At 36.9% G+C, this 21,948-nt stretch overlaps 1 pseudogene; it reads right to left on the bottom strand.

Annotated features, from left to right (window-relative positions):
- The window catches only part of LOC101275218 (60S ribosomal protein L27a-like), a 38,870-nt pseudogene extending 17,667 nt beyond the window's left edge, over nucleotides 1-21,203 (bottom strand).
- Between the last annotated feature and the right edge of the window lie 745 nt (nucleotides 21,204-21,948).

The following is a 21,948-nucleotide window of genomic DNA, read 5'->3' as shown; positions in this document are numbered from 1 at the left end:
TAGGTTCCCTCTATGCCCACTTCTGGAGAGTTTTTATCATAAATGGGTGTTGAATTTTGTCAAAAGCTTTTTTTGCCTCTATTGAGATGATCATATAGTTTTTATTCTTTAATTTGTTAATATGGTGTAGCACATTGATTGATTTCCATATATTGAAGAATCCTTGCATAACTGGGATAAATCCTACTTGATAATGGTGTATGATCTTTTTAATGTGTTGTTGGATTCTGTTTGCTAGTATTTTGTTGAGAATTTTATGTCTATGTTCATCAGTGATATTGGTCCATAATTTTCTTTTCTTGTGATATCTTTGTCAGGTTTTGGTATTAGGGTGATGGTGGCCTCACAGAATGAGTTTGAGAGTATTCCTCCATCTGCAATTTTTTGGAAGATTTTGAGAAGGAGAGGTGTTAGCTCTTCTTTAAATGTTTGTCAGAATTTGCTGGTGAAGCCAACTGGTCCTGGACTTTTGTTTGTTTGAAGAATTTAAATACACTATAAATTTCATTACTTGTGATCTGTTTATATTTTCTAATTCTTCCTGGTTCAGTCTTGGAAAGTTGTTCCTTTCCAAGAATTTGTCCATTTCTTTCAGACTGTCCATTTTTTTGGCATATAGTTGCTTGTAGTAGTCTCTTATGAGCCTTTGTATTTCCTCAGCGGTCATGGCTCACGGGCCTAGCTGGTCCACGGCATGTGGGATCTTCCCAGGCCGGGACATGAACCCGTGTCCCCTGCATCAGCAGGTGGACTCTCAACCACTGTGCCACCAGGGAAACCCCAACTTTTAGTTTTATTGATCTTTCCTATTGTTTTCTACATTTCTAATTCATTTATTTCTGCTCTGATCTTTATGATTTATTTCCATATACTAACTTTGGCATTTCTTTGTTCTTCTTTTTGTAGGTGAGTTAGGTGTAAAGTTAGGTTGTTTATTTGAGATTTTTCTTGTTTTTTGAGGTGAGATTGAATTGTTATGAACTTCCCTCTTAGAACTGCTTTTGCTGCATCCCATAGATTTTGGATTGTTTTGTTGTCATTTGTTTCTAGGTGTTTTTTTATTTCTTTGATTTCTTCAGTGACCTCTTGGTTATTTAGCAGCACACTGTTTAGCTTTCATGTGTTTGTGTTTTTCACATTTTTCCCCTGTAATTTATTTCTAATCTCATAGCCTTGTGGTTGGAAAAGATGCTTGATATGATTTCAATTTTCTTAAATTTTCCAAGTCTTGTTTTGTGACCCAAAATGAGATCTATTGTGGAGAATGTTCCATGTGCACTTGAGAATAAAGTGTATTCTTTTTCCTTCCAGTGGAATATCCTACAAATATCAATTAAGTCAATCTGGTCTACTGTGTCATTTAAAGCTTGTGTTTCCTTATTTATTTTCTATCTGGATGATCTATCCATTGGTGTAAGTTGGGTGTTAAAGTCCCCCACTATTATTGTGTTACTGTTGATTTCCCCTTTTATGGCTGTTAGCATTTGCCTTATGTATTGAGGTGTTCCTATGTTGGGTGCATAATTATTTATAACTGTTATGCTTTCTTCTTGGATTATTCCCATGATCATTATGTAGAGTCATTCCTTATATCTCTCCTTTTTAAATAAATTTATTTTATTTTATTTATTTTAATTTTTGTCTGAGTTGGTCTTTGTTGCTGTGCGCAGGCTTTCTCTAGTTGCGGCGAGTGGGGGTTACTCTTCGTTGCTGTGCGGGGGCTTCTTTTGTTGTGGAGCATAGGCTGTAGGCACGTGCTCTAGAGCACAGGCTCAGTAGTTGTGGCACACAGGCTTAGTTGCTCCATGGCATGTGAGATCTTCCCAGACCAGGGATTGAACACGTGTTCCCTGCATTAGCAGGCGGATTCCTAACCACTGCACCACCAAGGAAGTCCCTTTCCTTATCTCTTGTAACAGTCTTTATTTTAAAGTGTATTTTATCTGATATGAATATTGCTACTCCAGCTTTCTTTTGATTTCCATTTGCATGGAATATCTTTTTCCAGCCCTTCACTTTCAGCCTGTATGTGTCCCTAGGTCTGATGTGGGTCTCTTGTAGACAACATATGTATGGGTCTTGTTTTTGTATCCATTGAGCCAGTCTGTGTATTTTTGTTGGAGCATTTAATCCATTTACATTCAAGATAATTATTGATATGTATGTTCCTATTACCATTTTCTTAATTGATTTGTGTTTGTTTTTGTGGGTCCTTTTCTTCTCTTGTGTTTCCTGCCTTGAGAATTTCCTGTAACATTTGTTGTAAAGCTGGTTTTGTTGTGCTGAATTCTCTTAGCTTTTGCTTGACTGTAAAGCTTTTGATTTTTCCATTGAATCTGAATGAGATCCTCACTGGGTAGAGTAAGCTTGGTTGTAGGTTTTTCCCTTTCATCACTTTAAATATATCCTGCTACTCCCTTCTGGCCTGCAGAATTTCTGCTGAAAAATCAGCTGATAACCTTATGGGAATTCCACTGTATGTTATTTGTTGCTTTTCCCTTGCTGCTTTTAATATTTTTTCATTGAACTAAATTTTGTTAGTTTGATTAATATGTGTCTTGGTGTATTTTTCCTAGGTTTATCCTGTATGGGACTCTCTGCACTTCCTGGACTTGGGTGGTTATTTCTTTTCCCATGTTAGGGAAGTTTTTGAATATAATATTTTCAGATATTTAAAATTTTTTTTCAAATATTTTCTCAGGCCCTTTTTCTTTCTCTTCTTCTTCTGGGACCCCTATAATTCAAATGTTGGTGCATCTAATGTCTCAGAGGTCTCCAAGACTGTCCTCAATTCTTTGCATTCTTTTTTATTTATTCTCCTCCTCAGCAATTATTTCCACCATTCTATCTTCCAGCTCACTTATTTGCTGTTCTGCCTCAGTTATTCTACTATTGTTTCCTTCTAGTGTATTCTTCATTTCAGATATTGTGTTGTTCATCACCGTTTGTTTGTTCTTTAGTTCTTGTAGGTGTTTGTTAAACTTCTCTTGTATTTTCTCAATCCGTGCCTCCATTTTATTTCCAAGATTTTGGATCATGTTTACTATCTTTACTCTGAATTCTTTTTCTGCTAGGTTGCCTATTTTCTCTTTGTTTATTTGGTCTTGTAGGTTTTACTTTGCTCCTTTGTCTGTAACATATTTATTTTTACTTGGGTGGTGCTGTGTTCCTGTCTTACTGGTTGTTTGGCCTGAGTTGTCCAACACTGGAGTTTGCAGGCAGTTGGGTAGAGCTGGGCCTTGGTGCTGAGTTGAGAAACTCCAGAAGACCTCACTCTGTTTAATATTCCCTGGGGTCTGAGTTTCTCTGTTAGTGCAGTGGTTTGGACTTGGCACTCCCACCACAGGAGCTCAGGCCTGACCCCTGGCCTGGGAAATAAGATTCCACAAGCCATGCAGTGTGACAAAAGAAAAAAAAAAGGAGAGTACAATAACAAAGAATAAAACATGAAATAAAAATAGAAAATATCTTAGGAAAAATAAAAATATAGGTGAAACAACTACAACAAGGTAAAATAGAACCACAACAGAAAAAGAAAAAAAAGAAAAAGAAAAAGGGGAGAACAAGCCAAAAGGAGGAGAACAATAATAAAATATAAATAAAATAAAGTTAGAAAAATATAAATTTATTAGAAAAAATAAAGATGTAAATGAGTCAACAACAACAAAGTAAAACAGAACCAAATAGGGAGGGTGGGAGGGAGGGAGACGCAAGAGGGAAGAGATATGGGAACATATGTATATATATAACTGATTCATTTTGTTGTAAAACAGAAACTAACACACCATTGTAAAGCAATTATACTCCAATAAAGATATTAAAAAAAAAAAACCTAATAAAACCCAGAAAGATCAGAAATGCATTGGCTGTGGGGCCAGGACTTAGGCGGTGGCAGGGCTTAGGGGGGATGGGGTTTAAGGTGGAGGCGGGGCCTAGGCTCAGGACCCACGTGGCCAGAAAAGGCCTTGGGAGCAGGGCCTAAGCAGGGGCAACATTAAACATGGTGCAGCTGGGAAAGGCAGTAAGGCTGGAGGGGGGCCTGGAGTGTGGAGTTTGGAGGTAAGCACCTGGGTTGGGCTGTGGAGGCAGGGCTTCGGCTCAGCGCATCAGGAGGGAGCATTGGAGGGCAGAGGATTAGGCCTGGGATCTCAGTAGGCTCCCTGGGCCCCAAGTGGGTAGGGGAAAAGATCGCTTCATTCCCTTCCAATTCTCCCCTCTCCCAAGGGCCTACCCCATCCCTGTTGATCCCCTAACTGTGGGTGGGCCCCTCAGGGCATGGGAACCCCTTACCTCCCTCAGCTGCCCCTCAGAGGCACCAGTCCCATCTTGCCAGCCTTTACTTTTCCTCCCTCACTACTCCCTCAGGACTCACGTGGCTGGAGGGGGCCTCACTGGGCAGAGAATCAGGTCCAGGACCTCAGCAGGCTCCCTTGGGCCCAAGTGGGCAGGGGCACCCTGGCCTCATTCCCTTCTGATCCTCCACCCTCCCAAGGGACCCTCCGTCCCCATTGACACGTTGATCCCCTAACCGTGGGTGGGTCCCTCCAGGTGTGGGAACCCCTCTCTTCCCCCAGCAACCCCTCAGCAGTGCTGGTCCTGTCCTGCCTCTACTTCTCATCCCTTATCTCCAGCCACATCCTACCCAGTTGTTTGGGGGTGTCTTCCATCCCCTCAGGTGTCCATGGTCCCCCACTAGTGCCTGGTAGGTGCCCTAGTTGTGCGGAGAAGGGAACTCTGCCTCCTCCTAGTCCACCATCTTGACTCTGCCTCCTTTTTTCACTTTCTTAATAGTGTCCTTTGAAGCACAGAAGTTTTTAATTATGATGATTTCCAGTTTATTTTTTTCTTGTTGTTTGTGCTCTTGGCGTGACATCTAAGAAACCATTGCTTAATCCAAGTTTACAAAGATTTATACCTAAGTTTCATTCTAATATTTTTATAACTTTTACCTCTTAGGCTTAGTTCTTCAATCCAGATTGAGTTAATTTTTATATATGGTATAAGGTAAGGGTTCAACTTCATTGTTCTTCATGTGAATATCTAGCAGTCCTAGCACCATTTGTTGAAAAAACTATTGTCATATTTGTCAGAAAGCAGTTGGCTGTAAATGTGAAGGTGTACTTCTGGACTCTCAATTATATTCCATTGTTCTATATGTCTATTCTTAAGCTAGTACTTTTTTTTTTTTTGCTTACCATAGCTTTCTAGTAAGTTTTGAAATCGGGAAACATAAACCCTCTAACACTGTTCTTCCTTTTCAAGATTTTTTGTCTATTCTGGTTCCTTTGCATTTACACATAAATTTTAGGATAAATTTGCTAGTTTATCAATTTGTGGAGTATTGCCATCTTAACAATATTAAGCTTTCTAATCCATGAACATAGTATGTCTTTCTATTGATTTAAATCTTTAATTTCTTTCCATGTTTGTAGTTTTCAGTGTATAACTTCTTCACTTCTTTGGTTGAATTTATTCCTAAGTATTTCATTAGTTTGCTGAATTGGTTTATTAGTAGTTAGTTCTATTTTTACAATAAGCTTTCAATGGCATATTTAAGACTTAAGGTTGGATCACATTCTCAATACTTTTTGACAAGATTAGAGACTTTCTGAGTTACAGCAAAGCATGGTCTGAAACACAAAAACTTTATCATTTCTTTTTTAGGTAAATTAATACTATGGTGGAATAGCAAGCAATACAATTCATTTTGTGGCATTAGATTTCCATTATTTTGTATACTAGGTTTAAAATCTAGATCTGAACTTAAGAAAATCATAAGTTAGCTGCATGAAAAATTTTAAATCATTCTTTGTCAAAATGAAGTCTCCAGACCAGCAGAATGTACTAGCATCACTTGGAAAATTGTTAGACACTCTTGAGTCCCATTCAGACTTACTGAATCAAAATCTCTGGAGTTAGGGCCCAGCAATCTGTGTTTCAACAGGCCCTGATGCATATTAAAGTTTGCAAACCACTGCACAAGTCACCCGTTCTCTAGTCTGTACATAAAAATCATCTATAAAACTTAAAAAAAAAAATTCCTTGTTTCCATTTCAGATATAATGAATCATAATTTTGGGGGCTGGGGCCTAAGAATCTGTATTTTTAAAATGCACCCTAAGTAAATCTGATGTGCATGTTTGTGATCCACTGCTTCAAATAATGGTATACCCTCATATTTAGAGGGGTTTCCTGGAAGTTCCGAAGCTGGTGAAAAAAAATAGTGAACTTGTTATAGCTTTAGGTATCATATTTTAATCTTGGTAACTGAAAAAAAGCCAAATGTATTTATACCGTGTTAATTTTGTAACTTCTTTTAATGAAAAACTATTTCAAATAATGTTGTTGACAATTTAATTAATTGTTGAGAAACGTTTTCCTTCTTACCTGAAATCAGGGGTTGGTAAACATTTTCTATAAAGGTCCAAATAGTAAATATTTTAGTCTTTAAATTTATACATAGAGATAAAATACATGGCACCCAGTTAAATTTGAATTTCAAATGAACCACAAATAAATTTTTAGTATAAATATATCCACATTACTGCACAGATCATACTTATAATAAAATTTTTTTGTAGTTTATCTGAAATTCAAATTTGACTGAGATTCTTGTATTTTTATTTACTAAAATACAAATCTGGCAACCTTATCCATTCGGTCTCTGACTCTGTTGCAACTACTCAACTTTGACACTATGGTGTGAAAACAGCCATAGACAGTATGTAAGCAAATGGACATACATTGTCGTATTCCAATAGAACTTTGTTTACAAAAATATGTACAGTGCATGGGTGGAGTCCCTGCCCATATTAATGAGCACATGTGGTATGGCCTTCTTTAATCCATCTCTTCCTGCTCCCACCTAACCCTGAAAGTTAAATGTGTCTTGTCACACTGCACTGATTACTGAAGCTTTATAGTTAAGTCTTGGAATCCGGTAGTGTGAATCATTAAACTTTGGGGTTTTAAAAATTATTTTGGTTATTCTATGCCCTCTGCTTTTTTCATATAAATAGTAGGATCATTTTTTCAGTTTCTACAAAAGCCTTCTGGGTTTTTGATTGGAATTTTATTGACTCTATCAATCAGTTTGGGGAGAATTGGCATCTTTATAAACATTGATCCTTCTAAACCATGGACACCATATATTTTTAAATTACTCTCACCAATGTTTTGTAGTCTTAACATACAAATCTTGTTAGATTTAACATACAAATTTGTTAGATTTATTTCTAGTTTATTTTTGGATGCTTTTTTAAATAGTACTTTAAACATTTTAACATGCAATTTTTCAGTGCTTGAATATAAAAATACAACTGATATTTGAACATTGACCTTATATCTTGAGAGCTTGCTAAACTTACTTACTAGATCCAGTAGTCTTTCTTTCTTTCTTTTTTTGTAAATCTTCAGTATTTTCTACATAGACAATCATTCATCTTAAAATTTTTTTTAAAAGTTTTATTTCTCTTTCCCAATTTTTAAAATTATTTTTCTTCCCTTGTTGCACTGGTTATGATTTCCCATATAATATTAAATAGGAGTGATCAGAGCATAAAGCATTTCAAAATGTTTTATCTACCATTACATGTTATGTGGAAATGTGGGAGAAAGGCTTTAAGATATAAAATTATGATAATCTTATTTTGTAATCATCAGAAAAAAAATCAATTAACAGTTTTAAAGAGAAAAGAATAGATTGTACAAAGTTTTAAACCAGCATTTGACAACAGAAATAGGAGGAATGGGAGGATATTGGAGATCACTCTATCCAACTCTCTTATTATACAGACTGTGATACTGAGGTTCTCAGTTGAAGTGACTGGCAAATTTTAGTATAATAATCAGATCTTGAGACTCTTAGCCACATGTTCTTTCCCTTGAAAGACAATTTCTTAAGAAATGATGACATCTCCATAGCCATTGATTTAAGTTTTAATTTTGGGTGTCCAGAGCTCAGTCTCCACACCCTCAACTCACCACATATAAAAACACTGCAGCTTTGCACTTTGAGAAGTGGTCCTTTCTGTCTGCATCCTGCCTTCTGCAAGGGCAGTTTAGAGATAGGTATTGATGCTTGGAGTCACCACCAAAGATTCTGACTTAATTGGTCTGGGGTATAGTCTAGCCATTGGGACTTTTAACAACTCCACATGTGATTTTATTGTGGTAATATTGTCCTTCCTAAGTGCTCAGAAGCTTTAGGTGGAAACTTGTTACAATCTTAGAATCAGATGTGATTCAGGTGTTTGGGATTTTAATATACACCAGGCCCTTGTTTGGACAGCTTAAGTGTTTGGTGTATATCACCCTTGGCCTACTGCCTATGTAGACCTGAAGAGCTCTTAGAGGGTAATTTCTGCTGCTGGAGAAACAGCCTCTCTGTGCAATCGACTTTCAGTGACCATCCAACATTGATTCTCTTCTGGCCTCTACCTGCAGATGTCTGCCTGCCTGTTCTCACTGGCTGGCTTGGCAGAACCGCTCATGCCATCTGTCCTGGGCTGTCTGCACCAAGAGGGTGTGAACAGAGGGCAGACTTTCCTGGGAGATAAAAGTCAGCCATGTACACTAGTCCCCTCCACCAGGAAACCTACAAAATCCACTGAACCAACCTTAGACACTGGGGACAGACACCAAAAACAATGGGAACTATGAACCTGCAGCCTACGAAAAGGAGACCCCAGACACAGTAAGTTAAGCAAAACGAGAAGACAGAGAAACTCACAGCAGATGAAGGAGCAAGGCAAAAACCCACAAGACCTAACAAATGAAGAGGAAATAGGTAGTCTACCTGAAAAAGAATTCAGAATAATGATAGTAAAGATGATCCAAAATCTTAGAAATACAATGGAGAAAATACAAGAAACGTTTAAAAAAGACCTAGAAGAACTAAAGAGCAAACAAACAGTGGTGAACAACACAATAAATGCAATTAAAAATTCTCTAGAAAGGATCAATAGCAGAATAACTGAGGCAGAAGAACGGATAAGTGACCTGGAAGATAAAATGGTGGAAATAATGACTGCAGAGCAGAATAAAGAGAAAAGAATTAAAAGAATTGAGGACAGTCTCAGCGACCTCTGGGACAACACTAAACGCACCAACATTCGAATTATAGGAATCCCAGAAGAAGAAGAGAAAAAGAAAGGGACTGAGAAAATATTTGAAGAGACTAGAGTGGAAAACTTCCCTAATATGGGAAAAGAAATAGTTAATCAAGTCCAGGAAGCACAGAGAGTCCCATACAGGATAAATCAGAGGAGAAAAACGTCAAGACACATATTAATCAAACTATCAAAAATTAAATACAAAGAAAAAATATTAAAAGCAGCAAGGAAAAACAACAAATAACACACAATGGAATCCCAATAAGGTAAACAGCCGATCTTTCAGCAGAAACCCTGCAAGCCAAAAGGGAGTGGAAGGACTTATTTAAAGTGATGAAGGAGAAAAACCTGCAACCAAGATTACTCTACCCAGCAAGGATTTCATTCAGATTTGACAGAGAAATTAAAACCTTTACAGACAAGCAAAACCTAAGAGAATTCAACACCATCAAATGAGTTTTACAACAAATGGTAAAGGAACTTCTCTAGGTAGGAAACACAAGTGAAGGAAAAGGCCTACAATAACAAAGCCAAAACAATTAAAGAAAATGGTAATAGGAACATACATATCAATAATTACCTTAAATGTAAATGCATTAAATGCTCCAACCAAAAGACATAGCCTGCCTGAATGGATACAAAAGCAAGATGCCTATATATGCTGTCTAAAGAGACCCACTGCACACCTAGGGACACATACAGACTGAAAGTGAGGACATGGAAAAAGATATTCCATGCAAAATGAAATCAAAAGAAATCTGGAGTAGCAATTCTCATATCAGACAAAATTGACTTTAAAACAAAGACCATTACAAGAGAAAAAGAAGGACACTACATAATGATCAAGGGATCAATCCAAGAGGAAGACATAAAAACTGTAAATATTTATGCATCCAACATAGAAGCACCTGAATACATAAGGCAAATACTAGCAGCCATAAAAGGGGAAATCGACAGTACAAAATAATAGTACTGGATTTTAACAGCCCACTTTCACCAATGGACAGATCATCCAAAATGAAAATAAATAAGGAAACACAGCTTTAAATGATACATTAAACAAGATGGACTTAATTGATATTTATAGGACATTCCATCAAAAAACAACAGAATACACATTCTTCTCAGGTGCTCATGGATCATTCTCTAGGATAGATCATACTTTGGGTCACAAATCAAGTTTTGGTAAATTTAAGAAAATTGAAAGCATATCAAGTATCTTTTCCAACCACAGTGATATGAGACTTAATATCAATTACAGGAAAAAATCTGTAAAAAATACAAACACATGGAGGCTAAACAATATACTATTTAATAACCAAGATATCACTGAAGAAATCAAAGAGGAAATCAAAGAATACCTAGAAACAAATGACAATGAAAACACAATGACCCAAAACCTATGGGATGCAGAAAATGCAGTTCTGAGAGGGAAGTTTATAGCAATACAATCCTACCTTAAGAAACAAGAAACATCTCAAATAAACAACCTAACATTACACCTAAAACAATTAGAGAAAGAAGAATCAAAAAACTCCAAAGTTAGCAGAAGGGAAGAAATCATAATGATCAGAGCAGAAATGAATGAAAAAGAAATGAAGGAAATGATAGCAAATATCAATAAAACTAAAAGGTGGTTCTTTGAGAAGATAAACAAAATTGATAAAGCATTAGCCAGATTCATCATGAAAAAAAGGGAGAAGACTCAAATCAATAGATTTAGAAATGGAAAAGGAGAAATCTTGCAACAAACAAAAGTCTGGGACCCGATGGCTTCAAAGGTGTGTTCGATCAAACATTTAGAGAAGAGCTAACACCTATCCTTCTCAAACTCTTCCAAAATATAGCAGAGGGAGGAACACTCCCAAACTCATTGTATGAGGCTACCATCACTCTGAAACCAAAACCACACAGAGATGTCACAAAGAAAGAAAACTACAGGCCAATATCACTGATGAACATAGATGCAAAAATCCTCAAGAAAATACTAGCAAACAGAATCCACCAGCATATTAAAAGGATCATACACTATGATCAAGTGGGGTTTAACCCAGGAATGTAAGGATTCTTCAATATATGCAAATCAATCAATGTGATACACCATATTAACAAATTGAAGGAGAAAAAACATATGATCATCTCAATAGATGCAGAGAAAGCTTTCAACAAAATTCAACACCAATTTATGATAAAAACCCTGCAGAAAGTAGGCATAGAGGGAACTTTTCTCAACATAATAAAGGCCATATATGACAAACCCACAGCCAACATCATACTCAATGGTGAAAAACTGAAACCATTTCCACTATGATCAGGAAGAAGGCAAGGTTGCCCACTCTCACCACTATTATTAAACATAGTTTTGGATGTTTGAGCCACAGCAATCACAGAAGAAAAGTAAATAAAAGGAATCCAAATAGGAAAAGAAGAAGTAAAGCTGTCACTTTTTGCAGATGATGTGACACTGTACATAGAGAATCCTAAAGATGCTACCAGAAAAATACTAGAGCTAATCAATGAATTTGGTAAAGTAGCAGGATACAAAATTAATGCACAGAAATCTCTGGCATTCTTATTCGCTAATGATGAAAAATCTGAAAAAGAAATTAAGGAAACAGTCCCATTTACCACTGCCACAAAAAGTAAAATATCTAGGAATATATCTACCTAAAGAGACAAAAGACCTGTATGCAGAAAAGTAAGAAACTGTTGAAAGAAACTAATGATGATAAAAATAGATGGAGAGATATACCATGTTCTTTGATTGGAAGAATCAACATTGTGAAAATGACTCTACTACCCAAAGCAATCTACAGATTCAATGCAATCCGTATCAAACTACCACTGGCATTTTTCACAGAACTAGAACAAAAAATTTCACAATTTGTATGGAAACACAAAAGATCCCGAATAGCCAAAGCAATGTTAAGAATGAAAAATGGAGATGGAGGAATCAGACTCTGTGACTTCAGACTATATTACAAAGCTACAGTAATCAAGACAGTATAATACTGGCACAAAAACAGAAATATAGATCAATGGAAGAGGTTAGAAAGCCCAGAGATAAACCCATGCACATATGGTCACCTTATCTTTGATAAAGGAGTCAAGAACGTACAGTGGAGAAAAGACAGCCTCTTCAATAAGTGATGCTGGGGAAACTGGACAGCCACATGTAAAAGAATGAAGTTAGAACACTCCCTAACACCATACACAAAAATAAGCTCAAAATGGATTAAAGACCTAAATGTAAGGCCAGACACTATCAAACTCTTAGAGGAAACATAGGCAGAACACTCTATGACATAAATCACAGCAAGGTCCTTTTTGACCCACCTCCTAGAGTAATGGAAATAAAAACAAAAATAACCAAGTGGGACCTAATGAAACTTCAAAGCTTTTGCACAGCAAAGGAAACCATAAATAAGATGAAAAGAGAACCCTCAGAATGGGAGAAAATATTTGCAAATGAAGCAACTGACAAAGGAATAATCTCCAAAATTTACAAGCAGCTCATGCAGTTCAATATCAAAAAAAAAACAACCCAATCCAAAAATGGGCAGAGGACCTAAATAGACATTTCTCCAAAGAAGATATACAGATTGCCAACAAAAACATGAAAGCATGCTTAACATCATTAATCATTAGAGAAATGCAAATCAAAACTACAATGAGATATCATCTCACACCAGTCAGAATGGCCGTCATCAAAAAATCTACAAACAATAAATGCTGGAGAGGGTGTGGAGAAAAGGAAACTCTCTTGCACTGTTGGTGGGAATGTAAATTGATAAAGCCACTATGGAGAACAGTATGGTCGTTCCTTAAAAAATGAAAAATAGAACTACCATACAACCCAGCGATCCCACTACTGGGCATATACTCTGAGAAAATCATAATTCAAAAATGCCATGTACCAATATGTTCATTGCAGCTCTATTTACAGTAGCCATAACATGGAAGCCACCTAAGTGTCCATCAACAGATGAATGGATGAAGAAGATGTGGCACATATATACAATGGAATATTACTCAGCCATAAAAAGAAACAAAATTGAGTTATTTGTAGTGAGGTGGATAGACCTAGAGTCTGTCATACAGAGTGAAGTAAGTCAGAAAGAGAGAAACAAATTCCATATGTTAACACATATATATGGAATCTGAAAAAAAAAAGTTCATGAAGAACCTAGGTGCAAGACAGGAATAAAGACACAAACCTACTAGAGAATGGACTTGAGGATACGGGGAGGGGGAAGAGTAAACTGGGACAAAGTGAGAGAGTGGCATGGACATATATACACTACCCAACGTAAAATAGATAGCTAGTGGGAAGCAGCCACATAGCACAGGGAGATCAGCTTGCTTCTTTGTGACCACCTAGACGGATGGGATAGGGATGGTGGAGGGAGGGAGACGCAAGAGGGAAGAGATATGGGGACATATATATATGTATAACTGTTTCTCTTTTTAAAAAGCAGAAACTAACACACCAGTGTAAAGCAATTATACTCCAATAAAGATGTTAAAAAAAAAAAAGCCATGTTGCTGTGGCTCAGAGCAAATATTTTCTAGCTGGCTCTATTTCACAACTTCTCACATCACATTGTGTCTTAAAAGAGATGTGGAATATATATATGGAGAATATATATATGGAGGATATTTATGTACTTATGAAATAAAAACCAATTATATGCAATTATTTGAATTATTTTCCATAGCCAAGCAATTGTTTTATGCAATTATTACATGTAAAAAATTATTTGCCTCTAATGGGGACATACAAATCTTATTTAATGAAATAATTATAATATTTTACCTTCATTTCACTAACCAGTTTATTGACTGTAGTAAGAACTACTCCAAGACCAAAAATTTAAAAAGCTTACAAATTAAAACCACTCCTGATGTGGAAAAATCCCTTCTAATCTGAAACATTCCTCCTGATTCTGTTTTTAAGATCTGTAAACACCATATGTTGAGGGGACAGTATTATCGTGTTTTGACTTAAACTGTGGTCTGTTTCTCTTTCTTTCTTTTTCTTTTTTTATTCTCCTGCGACTGACCTAATTGATTCAAAAGACAAAAGACCAAGGACATTACAAGAGAAATAGGAATTGAATACTAACAATTCATCTACATATGGAATTACTTATTTTATCATCAAAAAATGTTCACACAGAGAATGGCCAAAGTGATTCTTTTACCATCTGATTTCTCAGTTAATGTAGAGTCCTGTGCTGCATTCCTACCCTGGAAAGACATGCAGTAAAGTAGATACGTGGAAAGTTCTCTTACCGTGGCAAAATAGCAGTTACAATTGGCCAAAGAACAAGTTTTGCTGCTGAGAAGCTTGGGAAAAAATTTACAGACACTCAAATTCACAAGATCATGGATCTTTTTTCTCTGGAAATAAGGTCAAATTTTATGGATTACGAACCTCAATAAGAGTAAAAGTTTTTTTAGGAAATTATTTTCTACCTAAATCTAGCTCCACGCCACTTTCTGCACCCCTCCCTCTCTCCTGATTTGATCCACCTCAGTCCCTCCTTACACATATTCAGACTTGCTGTTTCAGGATGTCCTTGGGTGATGAGTGAGAAAGGCTAACATTCGTGTAAGATGATCATCATGTTGATAAAACTGAATCTGTGAGTTCAAGGGCTTAATATGCCACAACTCAAAGAACCGTATTGTCAAACATATGTATTTTTTAAAGAATTAACTTTTTTTTTTTTTTTTTGCGGTACGTGGGCCTCTCACTGTTGTGGCCTCTCCCGCTGCGGAGCACAGGCTCTGGATGCGCAGGCTGAGCGGCCATGGCTCACAGGTCCAGCCGCTCCGCGGCATGTCGGATCTTCCTGGACCGGGGCAGAAACCCATGTCCCCTGCATCGGCAGGTGGACTCTCAACCACTGCGCCACCAGGGAAGCCCAAGAATAAACATTATTGACAGCAAGCGTATGCTTTATGAAACTGATAACATACAATCCAGCATTGTTTCATCTCAGGACTGGTACACCTGGCTGTATCTCAAACCCTCTCCACTGACAGACAATAGAGTTCTTAGCTGTAACATTCAATAAGATTCATCATACAGTAAAATCACCTTTGTCAAGTGCCGAGCCACAGATGACTGCTCACTAGCAGTGGAGGCCACACCTGTTGAGTCCATGAATAAAGATGAAACTCTAAGACCTCTTAAATTCAGACCAGGCAAAGGAGAGTCCTTCATGATTCCACTCAGGAAAAAGCATGTGCCTGAAGCCATCTGATTTCACAGCTTGCAGGGCAATGCACACCCCATCCTGGAGGTATTGGTAGACATATGGGGCAGGATGAGTCAGGATGCAAACCTAATGTGCACCCTTCCCCATTTTCCACAGCCAAACAAGTACACCTCCTTTCTTCTGGGAGAAAAACAAATGGGTTTAGAACAGAAGAGAAATAAGGGGAGAATATTTCTCTCTCCTTTTGCTGTGGGAACTAGATAAGCAAACAATTGAAACTAAACACTGTTTATTTGGCCCTGGATGCTTTCCAAGTAACATTTTTAGGAACTCTAATAATAACAGCTAATATTTTTGAGCATTTATCATGCATTAGGCACTTCTATAAGCATATGAATTAACTAATGTAATCCGCACAACAATGCTCCTAGTATTTATTACCTCCATATTCCCAAAGAGGAAACTGAGACTAAAAGAGAATTACACAGAAAGTATGTGATGTGTTTATGTTTAAACCTTACACTGAGGTTAGAGTCTGCATTATTAACCATTATTTTATAGGGATGTCTTTGAATAAGCACTTTATGTACATCATCTTATTAAATCTCAACAATGCTATGAAGTGACAACTGTTGTTTTCCTACTTTACAGATTAAGCTACTGACGCCTGGAGAGGTTAAATAACTTGCTTAAGAAAACACATCTGTACACTTCTGGAGCTGGGGTCCAAACCCACACAGGTTGACCAGAGACAGCTCTCTTAACATCCTTGCAATATGCCCAATGCTTCTGATCAACCACCGTCAGCAGGGACTGCATCTCTGTGGTCTTCTGCTTACCTCCTCTCCTTGCCTTCAGCATTGCCATCTCCACCCCTGTCCTAGGATGAGGTCATGTGAGCACAATTGACTACACCAGCTCCAGGGTCACTCACTTCACCATTCCTAAGCTCCAGGTCATGGCAGGCTGCATTTTCAAATCGCATAATAATTATACTTTAGGACTGATATTAAAACTGTGGATGGTATTTCTATCTATGTTTGCTCTTGTGACAGAAAAGACCTATGCAAAAAGAATGCATTTTCAAACATCAAAATATACTTCAAAAAGAGCTTAAATACTTAGACTTTCAGTCTGACTAGGTGCCTTTAGAAGGCAAACTATCTTTTGTTCAATATACATTTGATATGAAGAAGCAAGAGTTAGAATATATTTCCCCTGGAGTCTATAAAAATCACATAGCTTGCAATAGAACATCATAAATTTACTTGAGCCCTTTCAGATATTGAAACTAAATATATCAAATGTAAAATATGTTCACATATCCTTAACCTGCACTTGTTTATGGTAGTTGGTCTCTGTGGAATTTCTCTTCTCGTTGTATAATGACTGTAAATGCTTTGAGAGGCAGGGAGAGAAGGAACATTCCTTTCAATATCTCCAAATGATAAAAGATAGACATCTTTTGTTTGATGAGAACTATGGTCTAAATAACCATTTAAAGGATATATAAAAAGAGAGCACAGAGCAAAGTACAATTGAACAAAACCAGACTCTGAGTCTCTTTGGCAGAGAGAGTCCAGATATAGCACAGATGGATCCAGAAAAAGGCCAGCGTCATTAGACTTTTAAAATGAGGGATGCAATCTTTGATAGGAGGTGGGGGGAAAAAAAAAGCTTTCTTGGCTGTTGTCCACTTTGGAAGTCTTTATCAAAGAATAAGAGGAGTTTCCTTTTGATAATGGCCTCTTAGATAGAGTTAATCCTTCAATTTTGGATTCCCCCTGTTGTCTCTTGCCAGCTACAAATACTTAAAACAACTCCGAGATTCCTAATGTCTATGTAAGTGCAGCTGCAAACACTGAATAAGGTGTGAACATTTCACTGCATTATAAAATATTTTTACCAATATTGTCTTGAAAATCCAAATGTGGACTTTAGCGTTTATCTGAATAATGTCAAACAGGAATTTTTGTTTAGAAAATTTTCAGGTTTGTGAAAGTTTCAGGGAGAGAGAAAGGGAATCCCTACTTTCATGGTTTCCAGTGATATTCTGGCAGAGGATAGAAGGGTTCTAGCTTTTGAGATGATAGCAGGAACCATTGCCCTGAAAAATCAGAGACACCTGGGTTAGTGGAGAGAGTATTAAACAGAGAATCAAACAGAGAATCAAAATTATAGATTTTCACCTGAGCCTGCCACAAAGTTAAGTTGCCTATCCTGGATCTCAGCTATTAAACTGGGTAAGCTCTGGGGGCCTCTTCCAAAAGTCTAAGCTATAAATTTATTGTTGTTGTTAGTAGCTCTTATTATTATTATCATTTTTATTATTACCCACTTTGTACAAAAAGTGCTTGAGGTCATGGCTTGAAAAAACTGACAACTTGCAACTACATACAATAAGTAGATAAATGGGTCAAAGGAAGGGTAGAATAGTTAAAATAAAGATTAGTGCCATGCCCCTAATATTGATATTAAGGTGGTCTGAAGTACTGGCTACAGGTTTTATGCAGAAAAAGTTCTTGGTCCACTTGAACTTTTATGCCCATGGGTGACTGAGTTCCCAAAGTCCAATTCTATAGAGCACAACTATACCCTTTTATTTTGAACTATTTTCAAATGAACCATTGCCAACTGTCTGTGGTAGCTAAAAAGTTTCAGTAAAATACACACAGGTTAACTAATTTAAAAGAATTCAGCTTCTTATAAAAATCAGATAAAGATTAGTGAGAAAAATGTAACCCAGGAACATGGAATGATTTGATTCCATGTGGAGAACTGACAGATACTTGCTAATTAAATATTAGAGTCCACCTGTCAAAAATGATTATTTTGGTCTTAGAATAATTGATTTTGTCTCACTCTTTTTTTATGAAAATCACATGGAAACCCAACTATTGTTTGTAAATTGGCCTTTGTACTTGTACACAGAGGGCAAGGAGACTTTAAAGAAAGATGCAGACCACTCCAGGTTGGTAGGTAGCAGGTTTAACAACCAAGGGAACTTACTTAGGAGGGTGTCTTGGGCAGCTGAGTAGATTCCCGCACATGTGCACCAGAATCTTAAAGTTTGTATAGAAGCCTTAGCTAGGTTCAGTCACCTATACTGTTCAGATAGCCTCAACAACACTTTACTCTCTGAACTGTGTCCTTGGGGCAGCTTCTAGTGTGGGGAAGGCAAGTGGAACACACATCCCAAGGGCGGAAAGGGAGTGAGGAGACTCATTGCCTGGATCCAGTTTGCTGGTCAACCTGATGATCATGTCCTGTCGATGACCTCCTCCAACAACTACTCTTTTTATCACTATTCTTAGCTACCTAGGATGGTCATTGTCTTTGAACCAGCATATAACTACAGGTACAATGAAGGAGACATTTGTCTAGTTGATCAGAACAAACCTGATGAGAATTGAAAGGACAGATTGTGGTACAAGATCACTTGATTTTCCATCTGAAAACAGTGAAATAGAGAAGAATGTTTAGCTCTTTATATTTGATAGTACATGGCCATAGTTCCTACTTCTTAAGTATTGCCTTCAAATCATTAAGGTACAAGGCAAAGAGAAGGAGGTCAAAACCCATCACCATTTTACATATCTCAATCTAAAAAAATGATACAAATGAACTTATTTACAAAACAGAAATAGACTCACAGACTTTGAAAACAAACTTATGGTTACCAAAGGGGAAAGGTTGGGGGAGGGATAAAGTAGGAGTTTGGGGTTAACATATACACACTATTATATATAAAATAATCAACAAGGACCTACTGTATAGCACTGGGAAATCTACTCAATATTTTGTAATAACCTATATGGGAAAAGAATCTAAAAAAGAATGGTTATATGTATATGTATAACTGAATCACTTTACAAACTAAATGACATTGTAAATAAACTATAATTCAATATAAAATAAAAATTAAATTAAAAAATTTTGATATTCTGTCTGTACATTAATAACAATGAATCTAGGTAAATTCATACATGATCAGTTTCTGTCCACAGTCAAAGGCTAAGTAGATACCAGCTGAAGAATTGTCAATCTTCTGCTACCTCTGAATTTCTCAAAATATAATGGAGTGTGTCACAATCATCAATTGTTGGAAGAGCCCACCTGCTCCTTGTGTGGAATATTGGCCAAAACTTAACAATTTGTGAAAAAAAAAAACTGGCATGAAGTTAGAAAAAAGTGTTTAACTAACCAATGTGTTCATAATTTGCTGAGGCCAGAGGGTTTTCTTTTCGTTTTCTTTAGTTTTATTGAGATATTATTACATATAGCACAGTAAAAGTTTAAGGTGTACAACATAATGACCTGAATTACAAATATTGCAAAATGATTACCACAGTATGTTTAGTAAACATCCATCTCCTTATATAGTTACAAATTTTTTCCCCTTGTGTTAAGAACTTTTAGGGTTTACTCTTAGCAACTTTCAAATATACCATACAGCAGCGTTAACTATAGTCATCATGTTGTACTTTACATCCCTAATTTTAATTTATCTTACAACTGGAAGTTTGTACCTCTCAACTACCTTCATTCAATTACCCCAGCCTTTGGTAAGAACAAATATCTCTCTTTTCCTATGAGTTTTTTTTTGTTTGTTTTTTTAGATTTTATGTATAAGTGAGGTGAAACAGTATTTGTCTATCTGTCTGGCTTATTTCATTTAGCACAGTGTGCTCAAGATCCATCCATGTTGTTGCAAATGGCAGGATTTCCTTCTTTTCTTAGGAATTCCTGCAAATGGCAGGATTTCCTTCTTTTCTTATATTATCCATATATCCATATCCATATATATACTTATACATATATATACATACAGTAAGTCCCCTACATATGAATGAGTTCCGAGAGCATGTTCGTAAGTCCAATTTGTTCGTAAGTCCAACAAAGTTAGTGTAGGTACCCAACCAACACAATCGGCTGTATAGTACTGTACTGTAATAGGTTTATAATACTTTTCTCACAAATAATACATAAAAAACAAATACCAAAAAATAAAGAAAACATTTTTAATCTTACAGTACAATATCTTGAGAAGTACGGTAGTACAGTACAAGAGCTGACATACAGGGGTGGCATCAAGTGAACAAGAAAGAAGAGCTACTGACTGGAGGAGAGAGAGGAGGTGGGAAATGGTAGAGCTGAAGGATTATTAACAATAGGAGATGGAGGGCAAGGTGCAATTTCACCATGCCTGACATTGAAGGCACAGGTTCTAGTTCCTTACTGGATTCAATTCTATCTACCCTCTTGAAAAAATGATCCAGTGATATCTGGGTAGTAGCTCTGTAAGCTGCGTACACTGTTCTACATTTGGGTCCTGTGCCTCAAAAACTTACAGTGCCTCCTCAAATAAAGAAAATCCCCTTGCCATTTCCTGCATCATGAATCTCTTCAGTTCTTCTGTTACTTCTTCCTCTTGTCTCTCTTTGTCCTTTCTCTGGGCCTCCAATTCCATCAGGTCTTCATTAGTATGCTCCTTGTGTTACGCGTCAGGGAGTTCAATGAAGTCGTCCTCTTGCAGATCTAGCTCCATCTTCTCGCTGAGGATCACTACGTTGCAGAAGACCTCTTTGGACTCCTCATCCACCTTCTAAAATCCACAAAAGTCATGAACAAACTGCAGGCAAAGGTTCTTCCAAGCCAAATTCATGGTGACAGCCGTAACCTCATACCAAGCAAAGTCAATGTTTTTTATGGCCTCATAGATGTTATAGTCCTTACAAAATTTTTGCCATGTTGCTCCTCATTTGTCACTCACCTTTACTGCTTGACAAAAAGTGTGACATAAATAATACTTCTTGAAAGTAGCTATAATAACTCCCTGGCCCATAGGTTGGATGAGCGACATAGTATTTGGTGACAGATGCACTACTTTGATATTGGGATGAAAGTTGTCCATGAATGGAGGGTGACCCAGAGCACGGTTAAGCAGCAAAAGAATGTTGAATGGGACTTCCTCCTCCAAGCAATATTTCTCTACCTCCAGGATAAAGTGGTGGAAAAACCATCCCTGGAAAAGGGCCTGTGTAACACAGGCTTTGGGGTTACTCTTACAATGTACCAAGAACTAGTTTCTTTTTGTTAATTAACTTTTATTGGAATATAGTTCCTTTACAATGTTGTGTTACTTTCTACTGTACAGCAAAGTGAATCAGCTATATGTACACATATATCCCCTCTTTTTGGATTTCCTTCCCATTTACGTCACCACAGAGCATTGAGTAGATTTCCCTGAGCTATACATATGTTCTCATTTGTTATCTATTTCATACATGGTATCTGTAGTGTATATATGTCAATCCCAATTTCCCAATTCATCCCACTCACCCCCTTTTCTGCCTTGGTATCCATATGTGTGATTTCTACATCTGTGTCTCTACTTCTGCTTTGCAAAAAGATCATCTATACAATTTTTCTAGATTCCACATGTATGCATTAATATACGATATTTTTTTTCTCTTTCTGACTTACTTCACCCTGTACGACACTCTCTAGGTCCATTCACATGACACAATTTTGTTCCTTTTTATGGCTGAGTATATTCCACTGTATATATGTATCATATCTTCTTTATCCATTCATCTGTCAATGGA

This window comes from Orcinus orca, chromosome 17, assembly GCF_937001465.1.
Source record: "Orcinus orca chromosome 17, mOrcOrc1.1, whole genome shotgun sequence".
NCBI lineage: Eukaryota > Metazoa > Chordata > Mammalia > Artiodactyla > Delphinidae > Orcinus > Orcinus orca.
The sequence above is the reverse complement of the archived record's forward strand: the minus strand, read 5'-3'. Positions and strand labels throughout refer to the sequence as shown.